Here is a 14685-nt window from a genome sequence, read left to right as displayed (position 1 = left end):
TGTTCTCTTTGAAAATGAAGGATCATCAGCATGATCATCATCATCAACAGCATCTTCACCCTAGAATTAGAACTCCAGAGGAAGCACTGTGAAATAAATTTTATATTTGGTTCATGTTAAGAGTTGTTATCCCAAGAAGGAATAAGAGGGCGCCTTTTAGAAAAGATACTCAGGGCAGCTAGGTGGCACAGTGGATAGAATACTGGCACTGGAGTTAGGAAGAACTGAGTTCAAATCTAGCCTTGGACACTTAATAATTACCTAGCTATGTGACCTTGGGCAAGTCACTTAACTCCCCCCTCCAAAAAAAAAAAGAAAGAAAAAGAAAAGATACTCAATGTACCAAGCAGATATCAGGTTCTGGAAAGCTATTTATTTCCTCTACCATACATACAAAAAAGGATTTCAAACAAAAGAGACTCATAAAAACATATTAACTATCTTTAAAATTTAGAACAATAGCCCCAATAGCTATTATACATTCCTAGGAGGTAAAGGCAACTTCGTTGTATTGTTCAGTAAATAATTCGTATTCACTTCAGATCTGTGCTGTTTGAGCAACCCCAGAGCTCCTTCTTCTCCCCTCCTCCCCATCCCTTTTCTTTGTGTCCAGGTCCTCTAGAAAGTCAGGGGATGACTTGGCATAACTTTCTTAGTCATTGTGGTGGTAGTCTTCTCCTCCTGATGAACAGCTATGTTCTGGCCACCAGAACTCAGGAGGTTCTGATAAGATTAGATACCCCCATTTCTCAGTATCCATTTTTCCATAATAAAAGAGCAGAATTAACAATAATCATTTACTATGTTCCAGGTGATGGTTCATCCTTTGTTCTCAAAGAAGACCAAGACATGAGGGAGGTGATGCCATGACAAGCATGTGAACTGGATTTGAGTGAGGGGGCTGGGCTAAATCCCCAGCCTCATTTTCTCCTCCAGAGTCATCTGGGTCCAGTGGCTAGATATGAATCAGGACAACTAGAAATGGCCCTAGATGGGAGGCAATCAGGGTGAAGTGACTTGGCCAGTGTCACACAGCTAGTTAAGTGTCAAGTGTCTGAGGCTGAATTTGAACTCAGGTCCTTCTGACTCCAGGGCCGGTGCTCTATCTACTGCACCACCCAGCTGACCCCTAATTTCTTTTTTTTTTTTTTTGAGATCTTTATTAAGATTTTACTTTGTCTGGTTTATTAAATAGGAGTGGAGGGGAAGGGCCCCTTGTCTCCCAGAGGCCACAGGAACAGAGGGCCTTGCCCCCCTGACCCCAGGCAGAGTTGAGTCACCCCCTTCCCTTCAAGGTGCATCGCACTGTGTAAGCAGGGGAGGACGGGAAAGGTAAGTGCCAGGGGTCAACAGTCAAGGTCGACGACCCACCCGCCCTTCCCTGAGAAGGCAATTCGGAGAGCGGGGCCTCGGACCACCCACCGAGGTCCAGGCCCAGGAGCTCGCATTGGGCCCCAGGGCCCGGCCAGAGCCTGCTGCTGGCCTGCGGGAGCCTGGCAGAGCTCACTGGCTGCTGAGGCGCCTGGAAGGTCGAGGGCGGCACCGGAGACCACCGGGGGAGCCTGTCCCCGGTCACTCGTGGATGTCCCAGATCTCTAACAGCAACGGGGGGAGCTTCTTGTCCTGGAGGCTCAGGGCGAACACCTGCTCAGAGTAGACGGAGCTCAGTGTCCGCAGGCTCACCAGCTTCATCAGCATCCGCGGGAACCGGGGCTGGTCCTGGGGCATCTTGAGGTGGGTGTAGGACAGCAGGGCCTCCACGCAGGGCTGCTGCAGGGCCTCCACGCGACTGGGCTCCTGCACGTTGGGCCTGGGCCAGTCGGCCGAGAAGATGTTGATGGCGATGAGGAGCACATACTCGCCTTCGTCTAGGCCCAGCCTCTGCATAGCCCTGGAGAGCTCGAAGATGAGGTTGATGAACTCCATCTGCAGGTCCACCCTGTGGAAGCCGTCCTTGCTGTAGGTGAAGTCCTTGAGGAAGGTGATGCACTCCGTCTCGTGGTTGTAGTGCCGGGCCGTCTCCAGCAGCATGATCTCCATGGTGGAGGCCTTGAGCAGCGCCATCTGGTCCTCCCGGCCCAGCTGCAGGAAGCCGGGCACCTGCTTGGCGAAGGCCACGATCTCCTGTACCTAGATGATGGCAAGCTCCGTGAAGTGGGCAAAGCGCTGCTGCCGGACGTCCCTCGCCTGCAGGCCGGCTCCCAGCAGCCAGGGCGTGACCTTGGGCTGGTCTGAGAAGGAGCGCTCGTTACACTGCAGCTGCGCCGCCACCAGCTGCTGGATAATGAGCTTCTGGTCTGGGGTGAGCTGGGCCCCGGCCCCGTGCTCTGGCCCCGGCCGCTGGCCTCCAGGGAGGTGGATGGGGAGTCGGAGGGGCCTGGACCCGGGGTACCCGGGGCGGCGGGGACCCCCAAGCCCAGCGCCGAAGCCTGGTGCTTCAGCATCTTCTTCTTGCGGATCTCCTGACTCCTAATTTCAATAAAAGCAACAGAGGATTAAAGTCCTGCCTTGGGAAGCCTCCATCAACCTCACCTCCTGCAGTTGCCCTGAGTATTTGATTTGAAAACAACACTTGCTGTGGGTGGCCCTAATTAATTCATTTTCTCTATGTAGAGCTGAGGCTCTTTAAAGGAACCTGTGCCATTTTACAAATTAGGACAAAGCAATATGAAAAGGTGTCCCCAGATTTCCCGTAGGGAGTCAAAAACAGTGCCCTTTAAAGCCAAGACTTCAATATTTTGTTGACAGCAAAATTGCCATCAGTGTCCCTGAGAATCATAATTCTGGTTGCTTACTCAGTGCTGTCAAGGAGAAAAAAATGAGTCAAAGAAAATAGATGCTTTGTGCAGCAATAAGGTGGCTCTCCATATCTCCCATTAATCAGAGGCAAGGCTATGTGCCAGGATGAAGGCAAGCGCAACATTTTTAAAGAACTGATTCTGAAAAGACTGTCCAATTCAGATCCTTTGGGCTCTGTGGGCTTCTTTGGAGGGTGGCCTCGGATCTTGTCATTTCAAAGAGTTGTAGAATCTTAGATTTAGAACTAGAAGGGACACAGTGTATCTAGTCTTGCTGTCTCATTTTACAGATGTGGAAACCAAGTCCCAAGGAAGTGACTTGCCCAAGGTTACACAGGTCTAAAATGGAAAGGAACCTCAGGCACGATTGAGGTCGACCCCATCATTGTTAATGAGGTAAAAACAAGCCTGTAGAGGGGAAGAGGAGCATGCTTATTGTTGGATAGCTAAGGAGCATACCTAGCATTTGTTCCCTTGTGACACTTCACCACTTACCACAATTCCCATTCACACTCGAACTCTGGTCCTTTGGTTTCTCATTGGGTACTCATTTTTCCCAAGGAGGGACAGGAGGGACCTAGAATTGTGCTATTCAGAGGTGCAATATCAGTGAGGGCTCTGTCATCACAGCTCCCAGAATTCTGTAACTATGAGAATGGTTCCTTGGTGTTTGGTATCTGCCTCTTCCCTGTCTTTTGACTCACTCTTCCGAGGCACTCACTCACCATTCAGTACTCACTCTGAGTACAAAATCAGTTCCCAAGAACCAATCAACAGCATTTATTAAGTTATATGCCAGGGTAGGTAGAAGTTGGGTTACGAATAGCTTTGAAAGCCCCAACGAAGGGTTTGTATTTGTTCCTAAGAGCAATAGGGAGCTACTGCAGCTTCTTGAGCAGAGGAATGTCATAGTCAGACCTGGGCTTTAGAAATGCTCCTTTAGATACGATTTCTCTCTGTCACATTCAATTTGGATCGATGTATCCCATGGAAACAATGTAAAGACTGGCAAATTGCCTTCTGTGGGGATGGGAGGAGGGAAGTAAGATTAGGGGGAAAATTGTAAAATTCAAAATAAATAAAATCTTTTTTTTAGGTTTTTGCAAGGCAAATAGGGTTAAGTGGCTTGCCCAAGGCCACACAGCTAGGTAATTATTAAGTGTCTGAGACTGGATTTGAACCCAGGTACTCCTGACTTCAAGGCCAGTGCTTTATCCACTGTGCCACCTAGCTGCCCCTAAATAAAATCTTTTTTAAAAAAAGAAATGCTCCTTTGGCAGTTGGATCAACAGTTGGACCCCCTTTCTCTCATTCAGCATTCTTTACCTAATCTCTGAAAATATCTGCTTCCCATCTTGCAAACACATTTAAGGACCAAAATTTCAGCCAATACTGAAACAATGGCTCTTGAAGCTCTTTTGTTTCCTTTTTAAAATCAATCCAACTTGATTGAACACAATGGATACTTCCTACAAAACATGTAAGTGATCACAGCTGAAGGTGTGTATCACTTACCCCTTTGGCATTTGCTTTGAATGTCAAAATTCAGGATCCTGGCACCAAAGCCATCCATTGTCTTTGACCTGCTCTTTGTTATAGATATTCTGTTTTCTTTGTTCTGCATCAGTCATTCAAATCTTCCCATGTTTGTCTAAATTCTTTATATCTGTCATAATTTATTTAAATTCACATACCCAGCAATGCGCTAGTAAACATTTAACATCCATCTCTCTGAAAAAAAAAGAAATTGTATTCTTGACATAAAAGTTTAATCTGCCTAATTGGATAAGACACTTTCTTTTTTCTTTTTTTTAAAGATTTTATTTATTTTGAGTTTTACAATGTTTCCCCTAATCTTACTTACTCCCCCCCCCCAAGGCCATTTGCCAGTCTTTCCATTGTTTCCATGGGATACATTGATCCAAATTGAGTGTGAGGAGAGAGAAATCAGATCCTGATGAGACACTTTCTTAGGTCTAGACAAGCAACAAAATCTTCAGTCAAGCCCTGACTTGTTGCATTTGATGATTTCCAAGGTATAAATGCCCACATTGAAAATGTAATAGTCAACTCTTGTGAACCATTGGAATTGGCTCCAGCACACCCCTGCATATATCACATTTCAACCATTTCTCAACCACTGCACAGAAATTGTTTCCAGGTTTTATTACAGATGATGCTGATATGAATATAAAAATATTCACATGCAGATTTAAAGTTGGAAGGAAGCTTAAAGATCATCTGATCCAATCCCTCAGGAAACTGGGGCCCAAGGACAGGAAGTATCTTGCAGAGTCAGTCACGGAGATGGCAAAGACATGACCAGAAATCAGTGGCGTCTGATTCCAAATCCAGTGTCTTTTTTATTTAACTTATCCCACAACCCTGATCACCAGGTATTTGCTGACCTAGACACCTAACTAGATTGTTCTGCCACTTATGGGGTTACCAACCCCTATCTATGACCTGACCCAAAGGTTTCCAAATGTTTTATAGTAATGACCTGATTTTTTTCTCCAAAAATTTATTAAACCACCATCTCTTGATGAAACAACACATAATTTTCTTAACTCATATTTTATTTCAGCGAAATTCATAATTACCATTTTATGGTACATAAACACATTTTAAATATGGAGATATTTGTTGATAAAAATTATTTACAATTTTCATATTTATCATTTAAAAATAATCATAACATCAATTCTATGAGTGGGCTTGTTTTGAAGCATAGAATATCTCAAGGTGATACATTGGTGATATCATCACCTGCAATTCATTTTTAACCATTAAACAGGATAGATATTTTGTCTTTATAAGCTACAGCAAAAAGATTTATTTTTTATAAATAAGACAGTGTGGAAAATAGTAAACTATTTATCACTTTGATAAGCCAGAAAACTTTTAATCCACACTTAACCAAATAAAATATCATTTTTCAGAATCACATGGCTGTTTCAACTTACTATCACAAGACTAGTCTATTAACTATTCTTGTTCAGATGAGCCAAATGTTTCATATTTGTGCTTAGTAAATGTGCTTTTTTTATCATTCATATTTAGCAATATCTAGTTTTAAAATACAATTAGTTTTGCTTCTGCTGGCCAATTGAGCGACAAAGAATTAGGCCTCTACTTTTTCATGTTTCATTTGCAAGGTGGGTATTTCTTATTATGAGACATATGACAATTATTATTTTATAATTCGTTATCCAGATCCATAATTTTTTAATAAGTGGAATCACTTTATCTGTTTATATTGCAATATGAGAATTTGAGAATTGTGATTTTGAGTACTCAGTTTTTCAAAATTATCCACCAAATATAAGTTTCAGAAGCACATTTTGTTAAGAAATGGATTTACCGAATTGGATGGCTTTCTCTCAGTCATCATTCTTTTTGACCTCTTGGAAACTTTTGACACTGTCAGTCACCCTCTTCTCTCCAGCTTTTTTGTGACACTTCTCTACTGGTTCTCCTAAATCTCTAATCATTCATTCTCAGATTTTAATCCCCTAAGGCTCTGTTCTAGATCTTTCATCCTCTATGCAATCACTTGGTAACTTCATCAGCTCACATAGGCTCAATTATTGTCTCTAGGTATATGACTCCCAGATTTATATATCCAGTCATAGCCTCTCTCCTGAAAATCAATCTTGCATCAACTGCCTTTTGGAAATTGAACTATAGATGTCCTATAGATATCTCAAGGTTGACACACAAAACTGAACTCAATTTCTTTTTTTCCAGACCCTCTCCTCTCTCCATCTTAGTTATTACTGTCAAAGGTACCTCCTCCTACCCCCACTCCCAGTATCCAGACTCTCAACCTTGGCATCAGTCTCTATCCTCTTTCCCACTCACTCCATAAATTCAATCTGCTTACAACAACTCTTGAATACAAATCCTTCTTTCTACTCACACTATCAATTCATCACCTATCATGGAGCAACTGCAATAGCTTTGTGGTTCATTTTGCTGGCTCAGATCTTTCCCCATTTCAATTTATCTTCCAAATGATTTTCCTAAAGTGTAGGTTACTCCCTTTTAAATAAACCCCAGAGGCTCCATATAGGCTCCAATACTAAAAATAAAATCCTATGTTTGGCATTTTAATTCACTTAAACAAACATTTACTAAGCCAGGCATTGTGCCGAACCCTTAACCTGGCCCTTCCTGCCTTTACAACGTTCTTTCCACTTCCTTCCATTGATCCTACGCTATAGCATCATAAGCTGCCTTCTTTCTCTTGCCCATGTCTGGAATGGTCTCTCTCCTCACCTATGCCTCTGGCTTCCCTGTTGACCTTCAAGACTCAACTCAACTCTCACTTTCTACAGATAGCCTTTCCTGCCCCTGTGCTTGCCTTCTGACATCATTTCCATTTGCACTGGATTCATCTGGAATGTATTGTTGTTTACATGTTGTCTCCCAGGGGAAAATGGCAGTGCCTTGAGGAAAGAACCTGCTTTTGTTGATCTTTGTATCCCCAGAGCTTAGCACAGTGAAGAAGAAGAAGATGGAGGAGAAGGAGAAGAAGAAAAAGGAGAAGAACAAGAACAAGAAAAAGGAGGAGGAGGAGGAAGAGGAGGAGAAGGAAAAGAGGGAGAGGGAGGATCAAGGGAGGGAGGCATAAGAGAAGAGAAGAGAGAGGAAAGGAGAGCAGGAGGAGGAGGAGTGAGAGAGAGAGAGAGAGAGAGAGAGAGACAGCTTAACAAAAACAATCAACATTTTGACTATGTCTGACATCCCATCTAGCCAGTCATAGACTTAGGATCCTTAGGAACTGGAAAACTTATACATTGCTGATGTATGTCAGAGATGTATATAAAGGAAAACTAATGAGCATTCTGAGGTACCACTAACCCTTCTGGAGTGCTACCTTCCCAACTTTGGTGCCTCACCCAGAATATCTGGGAGTTACTGCTCTCCACTAGATTATGTAGTAACAAAGCCTTCTGGCGTGCCCAGAGAATCAATGGAGAACCATCCTGGATGCTGACAACAAATCTGTAGTGTTTCATCTAGAGAGTTCTCTCCTCCCTTTGCTAGTTAATCTGAGATTGTAGATATCTGCACTGCCCAGCTAACTGTTCTAAAGCCAACACGAAATATAAACCTGAGGACTATCCTATCTCATCTGGATTCCTCTTGAGATTTGTTCTGACTGCAAAGAGTAGCCATCAATACACTAGTTTGTCCAAGTGCTGTATATTTGTCCTGTCTCTAACTTCCTGTGTAAGCAAGGCAATTTATCCTCAAATCACTCATTTAAAGGGCAGTTGCCACCAGACAGGGCAGTAATATGAATGGAACAATCGAGTCAATCCCCCTTTTTAAAATTTTCCTACAAAAGTTTCTTTGAAATTAGGGTTAAGCCCTAGCCCCCCCCCCACACACAAACACACCCATCCCCTTACTAACTCTGTTAAAAGTAATGGTGAACAGTAAAAAGGATTATCATTGAACTTATGGGGAGGCAGAGAGAAAAGGGAAGGAAGCATATGGGATCAGAGAATCTGAGCTCTAGAGCCACCAGGGTCCTAGAAAACATGTAGTCCAGCCCTCTCATCCTACAGTTGAAAAATCCGAGGTCTAGAGAGGCTTGCTGTGGACTCAAAGCTGTGCAGGAAGCAGGCATTAGAAGTAGAATGTGAAACAAGTCCTCTGAAACCAATATCAATGCCCTTTCCACTGTACCATGCTGCCTTCCTTGGGGTGGGGAGGAGGAGAAAGGAGGGAGAGGAACTGGGGGAATGAATAATGACCCCTCAAAGGCATCTGAGATGGAGCTATCTGATAGGAGGAGACTCAAGAGAAAAAAGCATAGTCATCAGTTATGGGAATGTCATAAACCATCTCCACATAGACCATTAGCATCCTCTAGGAGGAGAACGTGGCTAGCACTGTCACTCCACTAAGATACAGACTTAGAAAGAAAAGGAAGCAAATCCTAGGATTGGAGTCTGGGCAAAAGTCTAAAGCAGGGGCTGAATTCCTAGTGGGTGATGATGACAAAGGGCAGAAGATTTTTATTCAGAAGGGTGCTAAGTGCCACTCAATTGAAAAGGGAGTTGCCTCCCTTGTGACTGGTTGTAATCTGAGTGAACTCTTCAAATGAAAAGTTGGCCAGGCTACAGGATTCTCTTACCCAGATGCAAAGAAAGCAAAGATGTTATCTGGAAGAGGGAACATTGAGAGAATGCTCATAAAACCCAGAAGTATACCTATGCCTGTATTGAAAATCATTTTTACAGGTATTAAAAAGAAAGATGAAAAGGCCAACCTGATAGCATTTCTCAGAAGAGTCCCCAACGAGTAATAGTGTGTTGCTTTATTTATAATAAAAACTACTTGTCTCTCATGATGAAATTTTCTGTGTATATGCACCATAACTACCCTATTTAAATTGGTTTTGCCACTCAGAGAACTTTGATCATGAATGGCTGTGTAAAGTTTTTGCTAGGCAATCCTGATAAAGGAATTAAATAGATTAGGGAGACTAGGATTTCAAGGAATATGATTATATTTTCTAACTTTTGGTCACCATTCTAGCTAATCTTCACATTTTTCATTGAAAAGTTTTTGAATAAGCTTGGCATTTTAGCAAATTGATCTACTTTCTTTCTTCTTCCTCATTCCCTCCTTCCTTCTTCCTTCTTTCTTTTTTCTCTTTCTTTCTTCTTCCCTCCTTCTTCCCTTTTCTCCCTTCCTTCCTCCCTTCCCTTTCTCTCTCCCTCCTTCTTTCCGCCCTCCCTTCCTCCTCTCCTCTCCTTTCCTTCCTTTCCTTTCCTTTCCTTTCCTTTCCTTTCCTTTCCTTTCCTTTCCTTTCCTTTCCTTTCCCTTTCCTTTCCTTTCCCTTCCTTCCTTCCTTCCTTCCTTCCTTCCTTCCTTCCTTCCTTCCTTCCTTCCTTCCTTCCTCTCTTTTTTTTTAAAATAAAGGTAGCCAGTCATCTTCATTTCTCAATATCTTAGAAGGTTTTGTTTTATTTTGTTTTGGTTTTAGATTTATAGTAGTTTCATGAATTTCTTGAATAATGGGAAAACCTTTCTAAATAGTTTCATGATTTTAACATGTACTGCGGGGTTATTTTTAATTGCCCCTGGTGGGAAATGTCAGTATCAGTTTAGCTAAAAGTAAATGCTGAAGCAGATTCACTGAATTAGGATAAAAGTGTTTCCAGTTTTAATTCCCTAATTTTTCTATATAAAATGAAACTCAACCTTTTTGGTAAATGGATCCCTTTGGTAGTCTGTCTGGTGAAACCTATTGTCCTCTTTGAGTAATATTTTTAAATGCATAGTTAGGAAGCTAGTTATATTGAGATATAATTATCAAAATATTAAAGAAAAAACAATTGCTATGAATGGCAAGTTAAAAATGGAAGCTCTTCAATTTGGAACTCTGCCCAAAGGACACACCCTTTAAGCCAGCAATCCACTTAGGCCTGTATGGTGAAAAGATCAAAGAAAGGGGGAAAAGGACCCATATGCACAATATAAATATTTTTATATTTGTAATTGGAAATTGAGGGGATACTCATCAATTGAGGAATGGTTGGACATGTTGTAGTATATGATTGTGATGGAGTACTATTATGCTTTAAGAAAGGATGATCAGGATGGGTTTCAGAAAAACATTGTAAGATATATATAGACTGATGTAAAGTGGAGTGAGCAGAACCAGGAGAATATTGTACATGGCAACAGCAATATTGTATGACGACCAAATGTGAATGATTTTGCTCTCCTGAGCAATGCAATAATCCAAGACACTTCCTTTAGCGCCAGGATCAGAAGGTGTCAAAGACATGACCTCATGGCCTAGAGTCATTATCGTCCAAACTGTGTCCACTGTGTCCTGGGCAGCCCAGGAAACATTTTGGCGTACGAGACTTCCCCAGAGATGCACACAACACAGGAGAAAATAATAACACATCTCCACTGACTGCTAGTCTCCTATTGCCAGCTGCCTATTAGGCATCTCAAACTGGACATTTATCTTTGTTTTTAGGTTTTTGCAAGGCAAATGGGGTTAAGTGGCTTGCCCAAGGCCACACAGCTAGGTCATTATTAAGTGTCTGAGGCTGGATTTGAACCCAGGTGCTCCTGACTCCAGGGCCGGTGCTTCATCCACTACGTCACCTAGCCGCCCCTGGACATTTATCTTAAACTCAACATATCCAAAACTGAACTAATTATTGTTTCCTCTAACCACTCCTCTCCCCTTGCAAGCTTCCCTATTCCTGTAGAAAGCAACACTATCCAGCCCCCCCCCCCCTCCAGGCTCACAGCCTAGGTAGCATCCTCAGCTCTTCACTTTCTTATCGTCCCTATCTAATCTGTTGCCAAGACCTGTTGACTTCACCTTTGTAACATCTATTCCCTGCACCCACTTCTCTTCTGTGACATAGTCACCATTTGGGTGTAGGCCATCATCACCTCATACCTGAACTATTGCAGTAACCTGTGGGTGGCTTGCTGCCTCAAGCTTCTCCCCATGCCAGTCCATCCTCCACTCAGTTGTTAAAGGGATCGTCTTAAAGTGCCTGTCTGACCATATCACTCCTACCCTTCTCCACTATTCCCCCACCTCCTACTCTTTTTTTAGAAAGATTGTGTTATTTTGAATTTGGCAATTTTCCCCCTCATCTGGCTTCTCCCCCCCCCACACAGACAGAAGGCAGTCTGTTAGTCTTTACATTGTTTCCATGGTATACATTGATCTAAGCTGAATCCCCACCTCCTCTTCTCCCATCCCACAGTCCCCCCCCATCTTTCCAGTCTTCTTACACCTAATGCCCTGTGACATATGCTTTGATCCAATGATACTGGCTTCTTGTGGTTCCACAAACCGTTTCTTAGCTCCCAGCTCCCAGCATTGTCTCTGACTTTCCCCATGCCCAGAGCTCTCTCCTTCCTCTGCTCTGACTACAGCTTTTCCTTACACATTGTGACTTTCTCTGTCACAGATTTGATATTTCTCGAATCAGCAGATGAAATGAAATGGGAATGGGGGGGGGTTGTAAAAACCATAGACAACACAGAAAAGGTTTAGAAACTCAGAAAGGCATAAAATATTCATACAGTATTGTATAATATCAACATATTTTATATTTTAGTACCATAGTAATTCAGACTTCTTCTCTGGTGTGAAGGGATGTCTAAAAATGTTTATATAGCTTTTCCACATAATGGGGGAGCTGAACCCCTTAGGCCTGTAATCTCCTTGGCTTCCTTTATGTCTCAAGTCAAAAGCCTTGCCCAGTTCCTCTTAATTCTAGTACTTGCTAGTTGAGACTTAAAGGAAGCCAGTCTATAACAAACCCTGGGTAGGATTTCCGGCTTCACCAGTTTTCTGCCCCTCACTAGTGGCTTCCAGGGGCAGAGAAGTCAGTGCCTTGACTACGGAAATTGACAGTAATGGGAGTGTACTCGGCCTGGGAGCACAATGGTCCTGCCTCCCTGTTACAGTAAAAGCATGTGGCCACGCCTGCGCCACCCAAGCCAGTCCAGTTATAAGGGGGGATTTCTCCCCTTCCACCCCTCTGACCTCAATCTATCCCAGAACTGTAAGGGATTGGAGACCATCTAGTCCAAAGCTTTTGTTTCACACATGAAGAAACTGAAGGCCAGACAAGGGAAGGAAGTTGAATACCTTTATTTTTTAATGGGGAAATTGAGAAAGTAACTCGCCCAAGGGCAGAGAGAAAATAAAATGTTATTGAAACTGGATTCGAATCCAGATCTGCCTACTGCTTGGTAGTCTTGGACTCGGTTTATGAAGCAGCAGCTTGACCCAGTAGAGACACAGGCCGAGCTTGCAATCAGGAATTTTCAATCCCAACTCAGCCACACTCCAGCTGGGGAAGATCTAAAGCATTCTGAGCTTTGTCTACAGTGCTGCCCTTTGAATGGCTATTTTTTTGAAAAGCACCAGTCTGTCTTTGGAACAATTTCCCCTTTTCAGAGAAATGACAACCAACAGCTTCAATTCAAATGGTACATTTAAAACACATAAAATGTTTATTTAAAAACAATTAAGGACAGGTAATGTCCGTGACTCCCATCTCTCAGAGTTTTTGAGAGGGGAATCTGTGAGGACAGGTGATCTAAAACTCTAGGGACTGGCCCCATTTTGGGGTCTTCCTCCTAAAGGAAAATAAAGTTAGTGTTCTTGAGATCAAGTTTAGCTTCTTCATTGCAAACTAGTGCCTTAGACTAGGCACGGTCATCTCCATCTTGAAGGACCGTTTTCATTTTGATTATTATTTTAAATTTAATTTATTTAAATTTCACTTTTAAAAATTTCCTTTCTTAACTATTTATTAACAAATCAATTTTACTTAAATACCATTTATCTAGTGTAACTTATTAATAAATTAAATTCATCTGAATATTATTTGCACATATTTTTATTTATTAATAAGTTTATTTGAATTTTATTCATATTAATTTTCCAATTATTTGATTGTGACTTTTGGAATAGGAGGGGGGCTCGACAGCTATGTAACACAACCCACGTAGTCTCCAGCGAGATGTGGGGCTGGGCTGGGGTGGGGGCACCATAGTTGACTGAGGCAGCCCCTTTTGAAAGCTTTTCTAGACAACACACTTCAATTTTGACCTCTGAGACTTCCATCCATTGTTCTGCCTTTGCCCCCTGAGTTCAAACAGGTTAAGCCCTCTTCCACCAGACAGCTTTCAAAGACTTGGAGACAGAGCTCATGTTCTCAGCCTTCTTTTCTCTAGTCTAAACACCTCCAGTTCCTTCAATTGATCCTCACAGGACATGGACTCCTCATCCTGCTTACCCTCTTCTATGTGCCCCCAAGATGAGTAATGTTTTTAAACTGGGGCGTCCAGAACTCAATATACATCACTTTCATTTCCAAATATATCTCTTCCCTTCCTTCCTCCCTTCCCCAGTCAGCTGTCCCTTGCAACAAAGATTTTTTTTTAAAAAAGAGGAAAAAACAGTTCAACAAAACTAACCTTGTCTGGAACTATAAGCAAGAGGTCCCCACGTCTGCAATGGGGAGAGGGAGGGAAGGCATTATTTTATTTTATATTATTTTATTTTTATTCCTTTGCAAGAAGTTTGTTTTACTCGTTTGTTTTTTAGTTATGTCTGACTCTTTATGACTCTCTTGGGTTTTCTTGGCAGAGATACTAGAATGGTTTGCCATTTTTTTCTCCAGTTCATTTAACAGGAAACCGAGGCAAACAGGTTGAAGGTATTTGTCCAGGTTCACACAACTAGTAAAGTGTCTGAGGCTAGATTTGAACTCGGGAAGATGAGTCTTACTGACTCCAAGTCCAGCATTCTATCCAGTGAGGCACCTGGACAAAAGCCCCCAAGCTCTGAACCAACTTCCTAGCCCTTACTGTTTATAACATAGTGCCCCCTTGAATCCCTCCCAAGTCTCTGGGGGTATTTGTACTGAGTTTCTCTTGGCTTTAACCCTGACTCATCTGAAGAATAAATAAGTCTTCCATTCCCACAATCCTATTCATCTCTGCCCCTCATCTTTCTGAGTTTGGTTGAGTTGCCAGCTGCCCTGCCCCCCTTTCTACCATGAGTCTCATTTGACAGGTTTATAAACAATCTCCCATGACTACACACACACACACACACACACACACACACACACACACACATGCATGCACGCTCAGCAATAATCATTGCCGACAACTTCCAGTCACAAGATGGGAGGGGAGGCCTCATTTTCCCATAGGCATCCTTCAGGAAACTTGCACACTAATTGATGGCTGATGATGGGCTCCTGCCAGAGGCTCAAATGGAACTGGCAGAGCTAGAGTAGCCCTTCTTGAACTGATCTTGGTCTTATCCCTAGGGGCCAGGGGCTGAGACTGCACCCAGAGT

The 14685-nt window shown here is 42.7% G+C and overlaps 1 pseudogene; it reads right to left on the bottom strand.

The window, feature by feature from the left end:
• Nucleotides 1–1572: 1572 nt before the first annotated feature.
• Nucleotides 1573–7055, bottom strand: LOC141498596 (oxysterols receptor LXR-beta pseudogene; annotated as a pseudogene).
• Between the last annotated feature and the right edge of the window lie 7630 nt (nt 7056–14685).

Source organism: Macrotis lagotis, chromosome X (assembly GCF_037893015.1).
Source record: "Macrotis lagotis isolate mMagLag1 chromosome X, bilby.v1.9.chrom.fasta, whole genome shotgun sequence".
In the NCBI taxonomy this organism is placed as follows: Eukaryota; Metazoa; Chordata; class Mammalia; order Peramelemorphia; family Peramelidae; genus Macrotis; species Macrotis lagotis.
This window is presented reverse-complemented; position numbering and strand designations above follow the sequence as displayed.